Here is a 19,181-nt window from a genome sequence, read left to right on the forward strand (position 1 = left end):
TAAAGCTCTATTATGGTATGAGAGTACAGCTATGAAGCCTTAACAAATGTTCTTATTTATTCTCTACATTTATCCTTGGGAAACTAAGAGAATACTAGTCTCCTTTCTTCATATAGGGTCCCCGTGTTGGTAATCACGTAAGTCATGATGAGAGACCACAAGAGTCTTTCGAATAATTTGATGGTTTCATGGTACTCTTTCCAGATATGCTATGGTTGCATTTTTCTTGCACTTGGAAAGATGGTCAAGGGCTGATTCTGACATACCTCATAGTTTCTAGCAACTACACAATCATATTGACATTTCTCCTGCCAGAGGAGGAGAAATGTCATAATCCGTTACTTAGTAACAGATTTATCCCAGAAATCCTCCCTCCAAAGCACCAATGCCATTTTCTTGGCTCTTCCACCATTTCCACAGTCATGGCTTCCCTGCTGGGATGGCTGAGATCAGGTGTGAATCACGCCTCACTGCCCCTATCCAGTTTGCCAGTGGAGTACCCTTCCGGCCTCTCTGTTCTCAACACTAAACAACACAACTTTAAATTGTTCTGGGAGTATAATCCAAATATGATGCCAAGACTTTTTTTGCTGACGTCTTTTGTATTAAATGACAAACGCATATAGCTTAGCCTCACTGTTCCAACAGTCAATTGGACTGTAAACCAAATTCTGCTCTCTGCAAGAAAAAAAAAAGTGCATGAAAAAATTTAATGAATCATGAAGAAGATAAAGAATGTTAATAGGAATCTGGCATTGCTCCCAGCTTTTCTTAAACCATGAATGACAAGTAACTGAAAATTTGCAGTTAGTGTAATATAGAATGGGAAATTTTTATTTCAAAAACAATAGCAATGATGATATGAGAGACTGAGAAGGGAGAAAGTCAAAATTAAAATGAAGCTCTGGCGGCTTCCTTGGTGGCGCAGTGGTTGAGAATCTGCCTGCCAATGCAGGGAACACGGGTTCGAGCCCTGGTCTGGGAAGATCCCACATGCCGCGGAGCAACTGGGCCCGTGAGCCACAATTACTGAGCCTGCGCGTCTGGAGCCTGTGCTACGCAACAAGAGAGGCCGCGATAGTGAGAGGCCCGGGCACCGCGATGAAGAGTGGCCCCCGCTTGCCGCAACTAGAGAAAGCCCTCGCACAGAAACGAAGACCCAACACAGCCATAAATAAATAAATAATTAATTAAAAACTTAAAAAAAAAAAAAAAATGAAGTTCTTAAGTTCTCCAGCGCAGGTTCAAGCTCATTTCCCCCAAATTGTTTTGATATATCATTAACAATGGACAATTAGCAACTTCCCAGGCTTAAATTTAATCCTCCTACTATAAAATTTAATAAGGTTGGCCTTACATGTAGGGAGTACAGTTACTCCTATGTGGGTTAATTCAGGGAAGGACTATTTGGCCCTGGAAGATATCTGGAGCTCCTTATTACAAAACCTACTTGTTTCTTAATGCCTGCGAAGCAAGGTTTAAAATGCAAATAATTGCAGAGGGATAATATAATATTCACATCCACTGCAGAGCAAAGAGAAGTAGGACGGAAAAGTTCAAGGAGGCAAGGAGGCACTTGGGATGTGTGTGTGGTTGGTGTGAGATTCAACTAGATGAGTGTCAGGGACATAAAGACTATTCAGTCTGAAATCATCATGCTTTTACAATTTGGTCTGAAATTCAAAGAGCTATTTTCTCCATATTACTTTTCAAAATATTTAAAAATTTATATTTGAGGGGAGGACGACAATGCAGGATAAGGTGGGTTAGAACACATTCATAAGCCTCTTGTGGGAATTTTCCTTGGTGAAATTTAGAAGACTCTCTGCGTTTACATGGATGTAATAAAAAATATGCCACAGAATTTAACGTGAACCACAAAACTCTTTAAATGGTAAGCTGCTGGGCTTCCCTGGTGGCACAGTGGTTGAGAGTCTGCCTGCCAATGCAGGGGACACGGGTTCGAGCCCTGGTCTGGGAAGATCCCACATGCCGCGGAGCAACTAGGCCCATGAGCCACAATTACTGAGCCTGCGCGTCTGGAACCTGTGCTCTGCAACAAGAGAGGCCACGATAGTGAGAGGCCCGCGCACCGCGATGAAGAGTGGCCCCCGCTTGCCGCAACTAGAGAAAGCCCTAGCACAGAAACGAAGACCCAACGTAGCAATCACTCAATCAATAAATCAATAAATCTTAAAAAAAAAAATGGTAAGCTGCCATAAAAATAAAAGCCATTTTATACCCATTCAAAATTTAATGTGTCATTCACTTTCTAAATGCAAATAATTCTTTAATACAGCTTGATATTTCAACCAAAGCTCTTTGAAATAGATACCATTTGACTCACCAATAATTCCTTTTTGAGGGCTTAAAGAAGCATAGGAACCAAGAGACCAGGAATAAAACCATGATTTTTCATGATTATTCCATGGGTTTCAATATTGACCTTTAAATATTTCTAAGAAAATGCAGTTGATGGTCTTGAATATCATCAACAAATGGAAGTTTACATTTTCCCTTCAGCAACATGCCCTCCAAAATGCAGAACTCCCTTCCCTTCATTATTTTGTTCTTCTTTTCTTCTCCCTTAGAAGGGATTAGTGCTGTTGTAAGAACTCATACTTCATGGACACAGACTAGGAGAAAGAAGAATGCAGAATGGTTAAGGGTAGAGACATAGGGCCATCCTGCCCACTTACACTGCCAAGTCACTTCTAGTGTGGACGTCATAGCAAAAATGCTTCTTTTTGGTGGGTTATGCCAGTATCACTACATCAGGTAAGAGATACTCATTTCATAGAAGAGAAGAACTCTTATTAATCAGCTTTTTAGTTGCTAGAAAAAATATTAATAATTATTAGGTTGATTTTAAGAAACAATTTTAAGAAGCAATTATGTCTAGTATCTGATGACGTGCATTTTCTCCAAAACAGAATCTTTCAACTTTTTAAGTGCACATTTAATGCCAAGTGCTTTAGCTTCACAGTGTGTGCAGAGGTTTAGGAGATGTGGTCAGAATTCTGAAAGTGTCTAAATTTCATGTTGTGTAGGAGTGGGGGCAGAGCCTGGCATGTAGAAAATATTAAGTCAATGTTTGCTGACTGCATGCTCCACAACAGGCACTGTTAAGAGCCCTTCTACGGCAAGGTCAATGTTCAGACTCAAGGCTGGTCTCAAATTTACTTTTCTGCCCTCATCTCCCGTATGATGCTGTATATAGTACACAGTCCAGCTCTTCTAGGGTAGATTCTTGCCTTCCTTATCCCTCTAATGAAACCTCATTGAACTTTCTTTGTGTTTCGCTCACGGTAATTACCTTACTTCTCTTTAGAGTGTACTCACTTAGTACAGGCCAAATGCCCTCTTGCTGCAGTATCTTCTTAGATACAGAGCCAGTGGCTTAATTACCTTTTTACCCTTGAGAGAGCTTAGTCTCAGAACTCTAATATAGCAGGTGCTCCATAATTATTAAGAATTTATGTGGCTTCCCTAAAACTCCCATTTAACTCTGAAGCCTACAGCACTATTTCTTAAGAATTTATTTGAAAATGCTTAAAGAAGCAACTTGAATTGTATTCATTTACACAGGAAGGGCCAGAAGGCCCCAGAGAAAACTTTATAATATTTTCCTTTTCACAGGACTATTTTCAGAGAAATAAATTTCACTCCACCCATGTTTCTTGTATACAAAAAAATACTTTTCAAAGAGCCATGTTTAAATGTTGAGTGAAATGTTACTTTTGGAAATTAGAATGTATTATTAATCACTCCACTGTGGCTTCCAGGGAATGTAATTACTTACTATCTAGAGCAGAATCAAGCTAACTGATTAACATTATCCTGTAATAAACACAAGTGGGCACAACAGACTCCCTGATGCCTTCGGATATTTGGCAAACAAAGCGCTCGCCTATATACCGTCCACTCTCAGCCCTCTCTTTCCCTCCAAATTCTTTCAAAAGACATTTCTGAAGGGCCTGCCTATTCTTAATACCGAAAAATCAGGTGGGCTGCTAGGAAAAAATAGATGGATGGTGCCCCAGTCATGGCTCTAGCTCTATACCTTATGCTCATTTTAGAAAGAGAACCCTATTTGATAAAAAGCATAGCTTCTTTGCATTAGGATATAACACAGGCTACTCTGAACATCATGGCCTCTTTGCACTAGAATGATGTAACCCGTGCTATTTTTTTTTCAGAGATGATTCTCCTGATTTATTTTTTAAAATTAATTTTTATTGGCATATAGTTGATTTACAATGTTGTGTTAGTTTCTGCTGCACAGCAAAGTGAATCAGTTATACATATACATATATCCACTCTTTTTTAGATTCTATTCCCATATAGGTCCTTACAGAGTACAGAGTAGAGTTCCCTGTGCTATACAGCAGGTCCTTATTAGTTATGAATTTTATATATAGTAGTGTGTATATGTCAATCCCAATCTCCCAATTTATCCCCCCCTTTTTCCGCCTTGGTAACCATAAGTTTGTTTTCTACATCTGTGACTTTATTTCTGTTTTGTACATAGGTTAATCTGTACCATTTTTTTAGATCCCACACATAAGCAATGTCATATGATATTTGTCTTTCTTTGTCTGACTTACTTCACTCAGTATGACAATCTCTAGGTCCATCCAGTGGCTATTTTGAATATACAAAACTATCATACAGTCTGTTAAGATTTATATAAGACTGAATTTCTACTTTTCTGCAACTGTAAGTTCCCAGATGTAATGCCCAGGGCAACAAAAAGGAAATGTTTGATTTATTCCTATTTTCTAGAAGTCTTAAGTATTTATTTCCTCCTTCTGGAAGTCACTAAGACTACCACTGCCCCTAACAGGTGAATTGTGAAACTGATCACATGTGGTTGTCAAACAGCATTCCTGAGACAAAGCAGAAGGACCCTCATTCTAAAGATGCAGAAAAATTCTAAGTGTCACAAAGAGTATAATGGGCTATAGAGCAAGCTTCTTTGGAAAGGGATCTTAATACTTGCTGGGTTTATGGCCAGTTATATTTTATTGAGGCTGTGAACAAACATGGATTAAACTCTTCAATGCCAGCTAACTCATGGTTATAAAGTTAAATATTTCATCTTAAGCAGATATTCAGGTAAAACAATAGAGACTCACATTTAACCACTGAAATTAAAGAGGAGGGAATTACACACACCTTTGGGAACCCCTTAGGTCTAAAATATTGTAGGTGCTAAAAAAAGTAAGAGCTCATGAAACGACCCCATTCATTGGGCACAGAATACGCCAGGATCAAACAGATAAAGTTTCATCTGTCTTTTAGTCTTATCCAGTATGAAGAATGGCTCGATTATCTACATAATAAGTAAAAATTTCAGGGTTTGCCCAGTGGCTTGGCAATGGGTAGGATATACCTAAAGTATTATTTTATAATCAAGTATCTAAAGTTATCATTTTATTTGGTGACGATGACAGAAAGTAGGTGATATCAGTGACTATCATAGGCCCCCTCACCAAATTACAGTAAGAAATTAAACCAAAAACTGGCTCTGTGTCCGCACGTCCTGGGTTATGATCACGTTTACCTTTGTGATTAAATAGATCTCTTGGTGAGCCATCTACTAAAAGTCATATTAATTTTGTAAAAAAAGAAAACTACATATATGTAGGTGTTACTAATGATTATTTGTAGGGATGTGAGAGGAATGTGGGAATGTGTGTAAGAAGTTTGAATAAAATCTCTCAAATATTTTCACTGTTTCATTTTATACTGATATTCGTTATTTACATTGTTCACGTGGTATATACTTCTTTTACAATTTAAAAAAATATAACAGAGAAAAACTGATAGGCGTTATTCTGTCTTGGTTTTTACTCTTTTGCAACTGTAGTTTTCTCATCACGATCATTATGTATTTTGGGGAAACATCTAAAGAGAAATCACTAGCTGAATATGAATGGATTCATCTAAATCTGTACCTTGGCATGTGGAGACAGATAACCACCAGGAAAGTAAAACAATGTTAAATTATGACCGTGATCAGGCACATAAAAGGGAGCATTGACTGGGAAATCGAGCCTGTGAGCAACAAAAATGGCAAGGACAAAGCTAACAGAAAATGATACGTCTAGTTTTACTGACTGAACTAATTCCCATGTGGTATTTAAAGAGGAGAGTCAGAAAATAACCTCTAAGAACTAAGAATAGTTTAAACTTTGGATTCGTTAAACCACAAAGAATATGAGTCTAAGCACAAAATAATCTAGGGTGGGGCAGGTTCTGGGGCTCAGTAAGCCCTTCTCTGCGCCATAGATGGTGTGAGTCAGGTCTCAACTACATCGTCCTACAGCCGATCGGCCGCTGGTCTCAATTGTCCACTGCCTATGTGGCCTTCAGCACATTACTTCTTTTAATCTATTTGACATTGCATATTTAGTATTCTTGGTAAAACAGTGATAAATCGACATTTATTGCTAAAAGGTAAGAGATGAAATGAGAATATCGGCTAAGATTTATAAATTGTATCTCAAAAATGTTGTCCTCATTGGCTTTATCCTCACAAGGTTCTGAAATAACAGATTCAGTCCTAAGTGGCTAAATAAGGTAGTAGATTACATTTTCCACACACACCAGGCTCCACTTAAAACTCTGTGTATCAGGCTAGTGGATGCACTATCAATCATAGTCGAGTCCATATCAGTCTATAGCTACATGGATGCAGACCTGTAAATTAACTGTGCACATATGGATATAATGAGGCTGAACGTTTAAAGACAACACAAGATTGGAAAGTTTCTTTGACTGAAAAACAAACAGAGCCACGGACACACACAAGCACACAGATCTACCCGTACAAACTTCAACCAAATAGGGGCAGAAGGTTGGGAGGGTAAAATGAAAGTAGGGTTTGCCAAGGCCAGGCAGTAACACCTTCAGAGAAGCACAGTGTCCACTGCAAAATATCAGGGCAGGGCTTCCCTGGTGGCGCAGTGGTTGAGAATCTGCCTGCCGATGCAGGGCACACGGGTTCGAGCCCTGGTCTGGGAAGATCCCACATGCCGCGGAGCAACTAGACCCGTGAGCCACAACTACTGAGCCTGCGCGTCTGGAGCTTGTGCTCCGCAACAAGAGAGGCCACGATAGTGAGAGGCCCGCGCACCGCGATGAAGAGTGGTCCCCACTTGCCAACTAGAGAAAGCCCTCGCACAGAAACGAAGACCCAACACAGCCAAAAATAAATGAATAAATAAATAAATAATAAAAATAAAGGAATTCCTTTAAAAAAAAACAAAAAACCAAAACAAAAAAAAACCCATCAGGGCAAAGCTGTTCAGCCACGACTTCTTTACTTCTCTGTGGTCTCAGCTTGAGACTGGGCTCTCTGCTTTTGCCAAGGGAGTTTTCACAACGTGCATCTGTTTGTTGAAGTAGCAGTCGTCCCAAATTGAGGCAACAGGCTTCTTCCAATACTTTAAAATTTACTTAGTGATACTATAACCCCACAATCTTGTTTCTTTTTTCAATCTCCATCTTTAAGTAAGTAATCTAAAGTCTTGAAGATCCTTAATGACCTTAACCACATCTGTCGTGAAATACACTTTCTCTGACAACAGATCTAAAATGCTTCCGAAGGAAAACTTAAGTGATTCCAATGGTGCTTACTGCTTTGTGGTAAACTCAGGTATGGTTCATAATTTCTTTTTGTTTTAGCTGTGCAAAAAAAGATGTATTTGCGATCAGACTCTTTATTCCCCATATCTTTGCAAATGAATACTACATGGTTGTTCATGGAGACAACATTTCTAGAAATGTTCATTGGTTCATTTGCCTGTCAGTCAAAACGAAAGCCTCCAATGGCTATCACATCAGCCCCTGAAGATGTGATTCTACACCAGTTCCATCAGTTACAGATCTGCCATGCTCCACTCAACCATGGCAGTTTTCAGTTTGTGTATCCACACAATCTTTAACTGAAAACCCATCAGCATTCTCTTTCAACAGCATGGACAAAAATGGGACGAAATATGGCAGCCTTATGAAAGAACAGATATCTTTAAGAGGAAAAAAAAAAAAAAACTAGGGTGGAGGAATGCCACTGAAATGTTCCATTGTTTTAGAGTGGTACAAAAGCAGACTGGTTTTAAGCAAACCTTACAAAAGGACCCTTTAACATCCTCAAGGCCACTTTGATTTGAGAGAGGAAAAGGCACTTCACACTTCATTTCGCTCCCTGCTCAGTGAGCCTCTTCCCTGCCTACATCTGTTTGTCCTTGATCGTGATCTCTAGCTTTTGGTCCACTTATTTCTTCCAATGGCTTTCATCTGGGGAATGTCATTTGGTTCACTGGCCTTTTCACTGAGTCTCCTTTTTGAATAACTCTTGTTTATTTGCTAAGTCTCTTAACATTCTAGTTGCCTTATCTGGTGGAAAAATGAAGAGTCAGGCATACCAAGATGTCTCCTTTGGAATTAACACAAAATCGTCAACAGTGTATGTTTAACTTACAGAAGTCATTACTTCAATTACGACGCAGGTGGGCAGTAGACATTTTCCTCATTCCACAGATGAAAGAGAGGCACATTCTCTTCAGGAACAGGGAACAGAAGCACCGTGCTAAGTGCTTTTCCTCAATTTTCATTCGGACAGTCAACAGCACTGTGAAGAATCATTACTGCGCTGCAAATCGGGATACTGAGATTTAAAGAATGCAAAGAATTCTCCCTTAGTCTGATACTTTTCAAAGGGCACAAGTCTGACATCAAATCCCATGTTCTGTCATTACATAATTCTTTCTGGTACAGCACAGCATTTTGGGATTCAGAGTTCGGCAAGGTAGGAGAGATACACTTCTCAAAGTGGAACTCTGTAAACTGTTCAATCTGAAGAGATTACAAGAAAGTGGTTTGCCTTTTTTTTTTTTCTTTGCTCTCCCTGCTGTGGGACGCCAGAGACCGAACACCATAAAACGAAAAGATGTTGTATCTCTGCAGCATCTGCTCATCTTACTGGTTTACTCTACACAGTAACCGGAACTCATTTTCTTTGTGTTTAATCCTTCAAGAAAAGTCAAGAGAATAGTTTGGTGTAAGAGTCCCTTATCTACTGAATGACAAAATTGGTTTTCATCCCTATATCAATTTATTCTTCTAAAATAATCAGAGACTGGATATAATTTGCTATGCTACTGATGTTATTACTATTTTGCAGTCAGCATTTATGTGGTTTCACCTAAAACTGTGCACATACTCTGGCCCATTATCTCTGGATTGAGAAAGGAAGAGTATGTAGTTTAAAAGAGTGAGGGTCTCATCATTTTGAGACCTGGGCAAAGGTCATTGTTCTGCCACCAACTCTTATGAAAGCTACAGATATGTCAATTTGTTTTTCTGGCTCTGGGTTTCACCTTTCAAATGAGGCAGCTGAATTCTATGATCCCCAATTCATAACATTATTATTTTATATAATCTACATGGAAAACTCTGAATTTTTAAGAAAAGTACCAAGCAGCTTGCCACGCTGGACACAGCAGAAGAATGCCATGGCAGAGACCTGAGTCCCTGAGTCAACAGACACAGAAGGCGGGAGGGTGCAGTGGGGAAAGTGGGCCCGCGCAGGCTGCAGGAGCGGAGAGAAAGGGGGTGGAATCCGTGGGGTGGGTGTGGCTGCATAAGAGCCAGAGAAGGGAGGAGGGTGGAGTGAGGGAGGAGGGTGGAGTGGAAGGGGGAAGTGGTGTTTCTGGGTCGCAGGGAAGGTGGCAGTTATGGGTTTGGTAAGGGCCACACTGGGGTTGTCCCTGACTTCAACTCTAGCCTGGGTAGCTTTTTCATTTTTAATTAACTAATTAATTAATTTTTAAATTTATTTTTGACTCATTTGCCAACTTGATAACAATATTTATGCACCTTATTTTTTCTTTTTTTTTCAAATTGTTCACCTTTTTATTGAGGTATGATTACATCCACTAAAATTCACCCTTTTGAATTCATTGAGTTTGAAAACTGCACACAACTGCATATAGAACACAATCAAAATATACATTTCCATCACTCCAAAAAATTCCCTGTGCTCCTTTATTGTCAATGCCATTCATCACTCTGAGCCCCTGGTACCAGTGATCTGTTTTCTGTCCCTATCGATCTGCTTTTCTGAGACATGGAATCATGCAGTGGGTAGCCTTTTGAACTGATTTCTTTCATTCTGTATCATGTTTTTAAGATCCATCCCTATTGTTGCATCTCTCAGCATTTACTTCTTTTTAGTGCTGATTATTATTCCAATGTCTGGATATACCAAAATTTAATCATGCATTCCCCAGGTGATGGACATTTGGAATTTTGTCTGTTACAAACAAAACTGTAGTGAACAGGTCTTGGCATAGATGTATGTTTTCACCTCTCTTGAATAAATACCTAGGAATGGTCATAGGGTGGGTGTATGTTTACCTTTATACGAAAAATTTTCTAGAGACAGGTGAAAAATAACAAATTTTTACTTCACCCCAAATCTTCCTATTAATAGATACTCTGGTCTCCCCTGCCCCCTCCCTATACACTTTAAAGAAATTAAATGACCTATTTTTTGTTATTTAGTTTTATTTAATTCAGAGAAACCAACGCCCATGGGCAAGCAATAGAGAACGCAATGGTGAAGGCGGGCAGGGTCTCACGCTGCTCTCCACTCTCCGGTGTGTCAAGGGAGGGGCAGTGTGGCACCGTGGCTACAAGCAACCGCTCCGGGTTCAAACCCCAGTCCAAGTCCCTACCAGCTGCGTGACCCTGGGCAAGTTCAGTAACCACTAGATATACCCGCACTGTCTACTGCGGCAGGCACTAGCTATATGTGGCTATTGAAATGTGGCTAGTGTGAATGAGGAACTGAATCTTTAATTTGAGTTCATCTTAATTAATTTTGGTTTAACTTTAAAAACTGGTACTCTAGCCAGTTAGTGGAAAACTTTAACCAGTTTTGAAACAACTTGGCTAAGTGAATTTACTCTTTCAAATGTAAATTATATGAAATCTAAATACTGCACAAGTATTTGTGATAAATATTTAATATTCCAAATGGAATGTGTGATTAAGTATAAATACACACTGGATTTTGAAAACTTGGGATAAAAACAAGAAGGTAAACTATCTCATTAAAAATTGTATATTGATTGTATGCCAAAATAATAAGAGTTTGGATATACTGGGTTAAATAAAATATATTATTAATTTCATCTTTTTTTTCTTACTTCTTAAAATACGGCTCCTAGAAAATTTAAAATTATGTGGCTCGTTGTATTTCAGTTGGGCAGAGCTGCTCTATATGCTTTAATTTCTTCCTTAATGATATGGGAATAAAAATAATTTCCTCAAGTAGTTGTTGTGGCAATAAGAAAAGATAACTGCAAAGTTCTTAGCAAAGTGCTTGACAAAAAGCTGGATGTGCTCCCTCGAGAGCCGTTCTTCTGTGGACGCGATTTCCATCCTTACTTCCTCTGACTCACGAAACAGAATTTGGAGATATTCTGTGGGATATTCAGTCTGTTCTCATAAAGTGCACAAGAGCCAAGAAGGCCACTGACAACACAGGGACCAAGGGATGGCAGGGATGCTGATAATTTACCAAATGAACTCATATTTTGTTTTCACCTCACAGATTCCTACTTTTATAACTTTCATGACCTGTAAGATATGGCTTACATTCATTCATTCGTTCATCAAACCTTTTAATGAGTACCAACTTGTTGAAGAACCTAGATTCCATAGCTTTGCATTCTTAAGTTTCTTAATGGTTATAGATCTGTAATAAAAAAAAAAATCTGCTCATATCAGGAAACACTGAAATAGCTTTAAAATGATAAGATGCAGTCTATTCTTCATCTCTAAGTTAATAACTTCAATTGTCCTTACTGAACTTAAAATGTATTATCTTTTTTCTTCTCTCTCTCTCCTGATTTTCTACTTTATTATTGTGGAGGTTTTAAATTCTAAACATTTCTTTTTAAGATCTTGTATGTTTTTCCTTTGTTCCTTATTTCTAACTTTGGTATAATTTGGAGAACTGGAAAGATGAAGTATTCACTTATAAATGATAAAGGGAAAACAAAAAGAAACTAAAAGTTAAATTTTAGAAAAGTGGCAATTGATGGATAACATAGAAGAGAATCTCTAATAAACGTAGGTGTTCTTTGAATAATCTATTCAGTAAGTATTACAGTGCTCCTGTAAATACGCTAACCTTGAATTTCCATTTCTCCACATTCTATGAAGCACAAATTAAGTTTCCTTTTAGCAGTCCAATTCTTTTTCCTAAAATAACTCTTTAAAGTATATTAAATTTGTGAACCTCTATTAGTTTCAACAAGACAATGGAAGCAATCATAATAGCTAAAACTTAGTGAGGTCTTTCTAAGTTCTGGGTACATAACAGATCCTTTACTTGTATTCACTAATTGAACTTTAATATAACTCCATGAAATATCTCAGTAGACAGATAACAGCCCTCCAAAGATGCCCATATCCTAAGCCCCAGAACCTGTGAATATGTTATTTACATGGCAAGGGGGGAAGTAAGCTGCAGATGGAACTAAGGTTGCCAATCAGCCAACCTAGAAAAGGGGAGAGTATCCTGGATTGTCCAAGTGGGACCAGTGTAATCCACAAGGGTCCTCTGTAAGTGAAACAGGGAGGTAGGAGAGTCAGGGGTCAGAGTCAGAGAGATGTTTGACGACACTATGCTGCTGACTTTGAAGATGGAATAGGTCCATGAACCAAGGGTTCTTAACCCATGGCAACAAAAGAAAAGTTAGGACTGGCACATGGCACTCCTCCCTCTACTCACTCTCCAGGTTTCAGCTCCCTTGTCACTTCCTTAGAGGGAGCCTTCCTTGCTTGCGTGGATGAGGTTGGATGCTCAAAGGGTATAGCCTTAAGGTAGAATGTAACTCTCATTTGAAACACTTATCACGATTACAATTTTGCATTTGTTTGAGTCCTTTCTGTCTCTGTCACCAAACTGTAAGCTCCCTGAGAGCAGGGCAGTGGCTAGCCTTTGCCATCTGTGCCTGTCAAAGGTAAGGTGCAGTTGTCCCTCTGTTGTCTACTGAATTTCTGATGTTTAGATAATTAACAATCCAAATTCGTTTGACACATGTGGAATTTGTTGGACATGGTCTTAGAGAATAAAATGTATTCCAGCAGAATAAAGCAGATTATGGGAAATGAATTTCAAAATTCCTAGACTTTAGCCCCTGAGTAAATCAGCTCCATGAGAAGAAAATATGAGAGAATAAAAGAACTATCCAGAAGAAATTTGTTGAGGCATGACAAAAATACTCTATTTGTATTTGGTTTGCCAAAAGATGCCTTTTTATCCTCAACTGTATTACTCAGTTTGCACAAGATTTCACTGTATTGAAACCTGGAACTTGGGGATAAGTTTTAAATCTACTCTTCTAGAAGGCAAAGACACAAACAAAAACAAAACAAGCATAACCAGGCTTTTTCTATATTTGATTATTTAAAAAAGTTAAGGGACTTTTTGTTACCACTTATTTGTTGAGTCTTGACTTTTTCTAGCCATATAACTATGTGTTTCTACTTGTAATAAATTGTTTTTTAATCTTCACATTATGGTCTCCCCTCAAACAGTTATACCTACTAAAAGCATAATCTTCTACATGTTCTTATAATATATATTTTTATCGATAATATAAATATCTATTTATATCTATCTATAGTTGAATTTGCTAATTGTTTTTGGTATAAGTTTCTACTCCTGTATACCTGATTTTCTGCTTTTCTTTATCACTGTGGTGGTTTTAAATTTTAAACATTTTAGATTTTGAATATTTTGTCTTTGTTCCTTATCATTTCTAAATATGTGTTATTCGGAGAACTAGAAAGTTGCCAGATTATTTGGACAAGATGATACCAGATGTAATTTGAATCTAGTATGGCTTTGCCTCAAAGATTTGTGTTGCTAATTACTAAGCCTCAATCACATTCAATTAATTCTTATACCCATAGAGAAGCCATTCAATTCATTTATCCATTTTCTGTGGCTTTGAGATTTCAGCGCAAATTCAGTGCCCAAGGAAAAATAACTGCCAAAGACTCCCTGTGCTTTTAAGTTCCACATTACACCCATCTATCTATGGCAAACCATTTCAAATCACTCTCCTTTACACAAGATTCCTTTCCCTGGGGAATCTTACATTAGTATTTTCAAAATTCAACCTCACTAAAATGAAATAAGAACATTTACTTAGGATTGAGAATGTTTGGAAGTCGTTTCCTCCACATGCATAAAGCAGAAACTGGGCAAAACATGTTAAAATCCCTTTGGGGATGATAAAGTTTTACTAAATTAGAATATTTATTGTAGAGTAAGAAGAGAGATTATTTTATTTCCTTTGAAGTAGCTTCCATAGTACATTTCTCTCTGGTCCTGATTTTATTCATAGGACATAAATGTAAACAAATGTGTGTTCCAAAGAGATGGCGTCATTAGTTTCATAAATAATTGATGTCCTTCATTTAGCTTCCTTCCTTATATTAGCTTCTCAAAGAACTTGACCAGGAAGGAAGGACTATTATGCCTATTCTACATGAGGGGACACAGATATGGAGATTTATTGAAGATCAAAAAGCTAATCAAGTAGAAGCTTGACAGTTCACTCATGGGCCCTCTTCTGGCCACACTCACTATACCACCGTTTTGGGGTAGACATGGAGCAAATACAGTAAAACCCTAGTGGAAACTGCCTCCCCACATCACTGATGACTCACCCAATGGATAATGAACTCTCACTGGGACAGTGCATCTCTGGTACTGTAAAGTTAGCTCCCTACCTGCAAGATTTTGTCCTTATATAATGCTCACTAATTCACAAAGTGATTCCATAAAAATAAACATTCTGATGCTTCCAAGAGACAGAATAGAGAGTAGTCCCTATTTCACAAACCCAGACAAATGAATCAGCCTGTCTGGGTCATATGGGCTTTTAAGTGATGGCTTGAGACTCAGACACTGGGCCTTCTGACTCCAAATCTAAGATTCATCATTGAATCACAACCATTCTCAGACCCTCAGGTGAACAAAAGGTGCCCAGGAAAAACCCAAGTTCCTTTGCACCTAGTTAGGCAGAGACCAAGTACACTGCAGAAATCAAATAAGTTAAAAAAAAAAAAAAAAAAAAGAGAAGTTTCCATTTTGGTTGAGCCCACATCATTCACCAGAGTGGGGTTGGCAAACTTTTCCTGTAAAAGGCCAGATTGTAAATATTTTAGATTTTGGGGCCATATATGGTCTCTGTTGCATAGTGGTCTTCTTTTTCTTCCTTTTTTGTTTTGTTTTACAAAACTTAAAAGTTGTGGAAACCATTCTGAGTTCACAGGGCAGACAAAAACAGACTGTGGGCAGGATTTGACCCATATACCATAGTTCATCAGAGCCCTGGACCTGGCAACCACCAAAGGATGACTTGTAATGCAGATCTTAAGCAGTACCTGAAGTTCCCTGGCTCTGAAATGTTTACCCTATAAGTGCATATCCTTGACTCACAGAAGAGAGTTCACCTCCCCGACCCACCACAAGTTCGGCTATTTTTATTTTCCTCTGTCTTCAACCAAAATTAAAGACAAAGCCACGTTTCGCACACTATCTGCACTAGATCCCTGGCATTCACAAATTTAAATATCATGGTTTCTACTATTTCAGAGACACTCCCAAATGCTCATGGATTTTAAAAACATTTCACTTTTGAGTTAAGATCCTAGAATTGTGCTTGGGAGTTGGTCATATAGTAAGAGAGACCAGCAGCCTGCCTAGCACTTGCTTCTTGTCCTACTTCTATTTTATCTCTACCCTGCATCATATAAATGGATAGATGCTCTTGGGGTGGGGGGCAGGGAAGGGAAGAGGAAATAGGCCTTAAAATGGAAGCCAACTTCCAAGGTTGGTGATTAGTAAATTACATCAGAAATTATAGACATTCCCCAGAAAACAGCAGATCTCCATAAATTAAATTAGTGTCTGAGGCCTTCAACAAAATATGCTATAAAGGATGTAAGAAAAACTAATTCATGAAAAGGTTTCTGTTAATTCTCCCATCAGAGCAAAAATTTTTGAAGAGACAAACTAGAGCTTTGAAGGAATTTCCTCATTTTTTCCCAGTTAAATTTGACTGCATTTTAATAGGCATTGTAATAGTCTCAGATGGTAGGATTCACGTGTCCCTTGCAAAGGCCAAGGGCCTACAATGATTTATTTTGATGTGTACCAAGTGTCTCCATTTTGGACTATGCAGCCAAACTATAATCAGTGCCAGCCCAAAGCTGATCTCTAGATGAAGACTCAGGACCTGGACTCAGCAATGAGATTCTTTGATATAATGATGACTTGAGTGCAGAAGTCTTTTGCAGAACATTCAAACCCTTGTATTTACTGTAGTAGCTGTCTTCATTTTTAACTTATTCCTGGACATTTCAATGAAGAGTTAGGAAGGCAGCTTTAACAGTTGAACTTTTCAAGTTGGTGTCAATTGCTTAAAGATTTCAAATCATTGATGATACTCAACTTTTAGTCTATAAAAGCAATGGTGCTGGGCACCACTGGGGTATAAAGCCAACTTAGTTCCTGCCTACATGGGGTTTTCCACCTACCAGTGGGATAAAAAAATATGAATAATAAGGTAAATAAACAACTAAAAGTTCAATGAAATAGCTAAAGATATGATTAACTACAAATGGATTGACACACTATAAGTATTATAGGAAATTAGAGGAGAGATGATGTATTCATTCATCAATCATGAATTGGTATTTATACAGTGCCAGGCATTATATCTTCTCTGTAGACTCTTCTTTGGGACTCTGAGCTATATATCCAATTTCCTATTTGAAACCTCCACATATAGACCTCACAGGCACTTCAAACTTAACATGTCTTACAGTGAACTTAGATCAGCTTGCCAGATCTTCCCCTGCAGGCTTCCGCTTCTGAATGGCAACTCAGTCCTCTGGTTGTGCAGGCCAAAAGACAAACAAACAAAAAAACCAAAACCAAAATACCATACATTCATCCCTCATTCCTCCCTTTCTCTCACTCTTTGTGTTCAATTTGTAAGCAAACTCTACTGGTCCTACTTTTAAAATATATCCGAATCGAACCACTTCTCACAACCTCAGCAACTACCATCTGGGTCTTTAGCTGGGATCATTGCAATAGCTTCCTGACTAATGGTTTCCCTGCTTCCACCCTGGACCCTTCCTTGGCAGCCATAGATCCTGTTACTGCCCTGCTCAAGGCCATCCAAATTAACAAACCTATAGTTAACACAGCACTTACTACCCACCAGGCACTGTTCTAAGCTCTTTACAAGTAGTAACTGAATTCTCACAATAGCCCTACACGGTAGGTACTGTGACTCTCTGCGTTTCATCAGTAAAGAAATGAAGGCACACGGAGGACAAGTCAAGATCACACAGCTAGTGAAGGGCAGACACAGGACTCAAACCCTGACATTCTTATGTAGAGTCATTGGGGCCAGGAGCCCAAGGATTAGTATAAATAAGAACTCCTGGATGGACCTAGAGATTGTCATACTGAGTGAAGTAAGTCAGACAAAGACAAATGTCATGTGATATTGCTTATATGTGGAATCTAAAAAAAGGGTACAAATGAACTTCTCTACAAAACAGAAATAGAGTTACAGACGTAGAAGACAAACTTATGGTTACCAGTAGGTAAGGGGCGGGGAGGGATAAACTGGAAGATTGGGATTGACACATACACACTACTATATATAAAATAGATAACTAATAAGGACCTACTATATAGCACAGGGAACTCTACTCAATACTCTGTAATGTCCTATATGGGAAAATAATCTTAAAAAGAGTACAGGGTTTCCCTGGTGGCACAGTGGTTGAGAATCTGCCTGCTAATGCAGGGGACACGGGTTCGAGCCCTGGTCTGGGAAGATCCCACATGTCGCGGAGCAACTAGGCCCGTGAGCCACACTACTGAGCCTGCACGTCTGGAGCCTGTGCTCTGCAACAAGAGAGGCCGCGATAGTGAGAGGCCCGTGCACCGCGATGAAGAGTGGCCCCCGCTTGCCACAACTAGAGAAAGCCCACGCACAGAAACCCAACACAGACAAAAAAATTAATTAATTAATTAATTTAAAAATGAATAATGCTTTAAAAAAAATTTTTTTAAAAAGAGTGCAAATATGTATAACAGATTCACTTTGCTGTACACCTGAAACTAATACAACATTGTAAATCAACTATACTCCAATAAAAATTAAAAAAAAAACCTCCTAGGCGATTCTGAAACACATTCAAGTTTTCAAACCACCATCTTGGAAAATAGGAAACCGTTTCATTGACTTAAATTAGGACACTAAGCATCACAACCTTAATATAGTAATTCCATAATGAGATCTGCAAAATATACTATCACAGTAAAATTTTGCAACTTAGGGCAGGGATCTTTGATGGGTTTGTTCATTGGTGGATTCCAAGTACCTAGAACAGTGGTTGGCCCATAGTGTATCGGCAACAAATAGTTGTGGAATGTGTGAAGCTTCAAGTGGCCCAGAGGAAACTTTCAAGATGCACAGTAACTTTCTAAGAGCATATTTCACTCTGAGTGGTCCAACATTTCCATCAGACTTCTCATAAAAATTCACTCTTCTCAGTTTTATCATTATTTCCTTAGAGATATGAACAGAGTGAAAAAGTATATTGGCTTTTGGAATTATTGACCTAAGTGTGACTTGAGGCTCTGGCATTTGGCAGCTGTGTGATATAAACAAGGTATTCAATCTTTCTGAACCTGTTTTCCTCATCAATAAATCCATCATCACCTCATTTAATGTCAGTAAAGGTATCATATAATTAAAAGGATCTTTGAAAAAATCAGGGCATTGTTATTAGGTGAATTTATTATTTTTTATTTCTCAATTACTTTGAAATACAGTTTTGGGGGCAAATTTCTAGCTGCAAAATTTTATAGTCTAATTAGTAAAATTAGGAAAACTGTTTTAATGACTGAGATGCCATGAGTAATACACATAGCTATAGAATGTGTTACTGCTATTAAGAGTTAAACTTGGAGCACAAATGTCTCAAATCCTTTTAAATTTAATTTGTGAAAACTTATGGGAAAATGAGTATGAAAATATTCCCACTAAGTGTTTCCT

The 19,181-nt window shown here is 38.4% G+C and overlaps 1 protein-coding gene across 7 annotated transcripts in view; it reads right to left on the minus strand.

Moving 5' to 3' along the window:
• The window catches only part of DOCK10 (dedicator of cytokinesis 10), a 281,723-nt gene that overhangs the window by 189,739 nt on the left and 72,803 nt on the right, over positions 1–19,181 (minus strand). The gene's annotated exons all lie outside the window — the stretch shown is intronic.

The sequence above is a fragment of the Balaenoptera physalus genome, assembly GCF_965194825.1.
Source record: "Balaenoptera physalus genome assembly, chromosome: 6".
NCBI classification, from domain to species: Eukaryota; Metazoa; Chordata; class Mammalia; order Artiodactyla; family Balaenopteridae; genus Balaenoptera; species Balaenoptera physalus.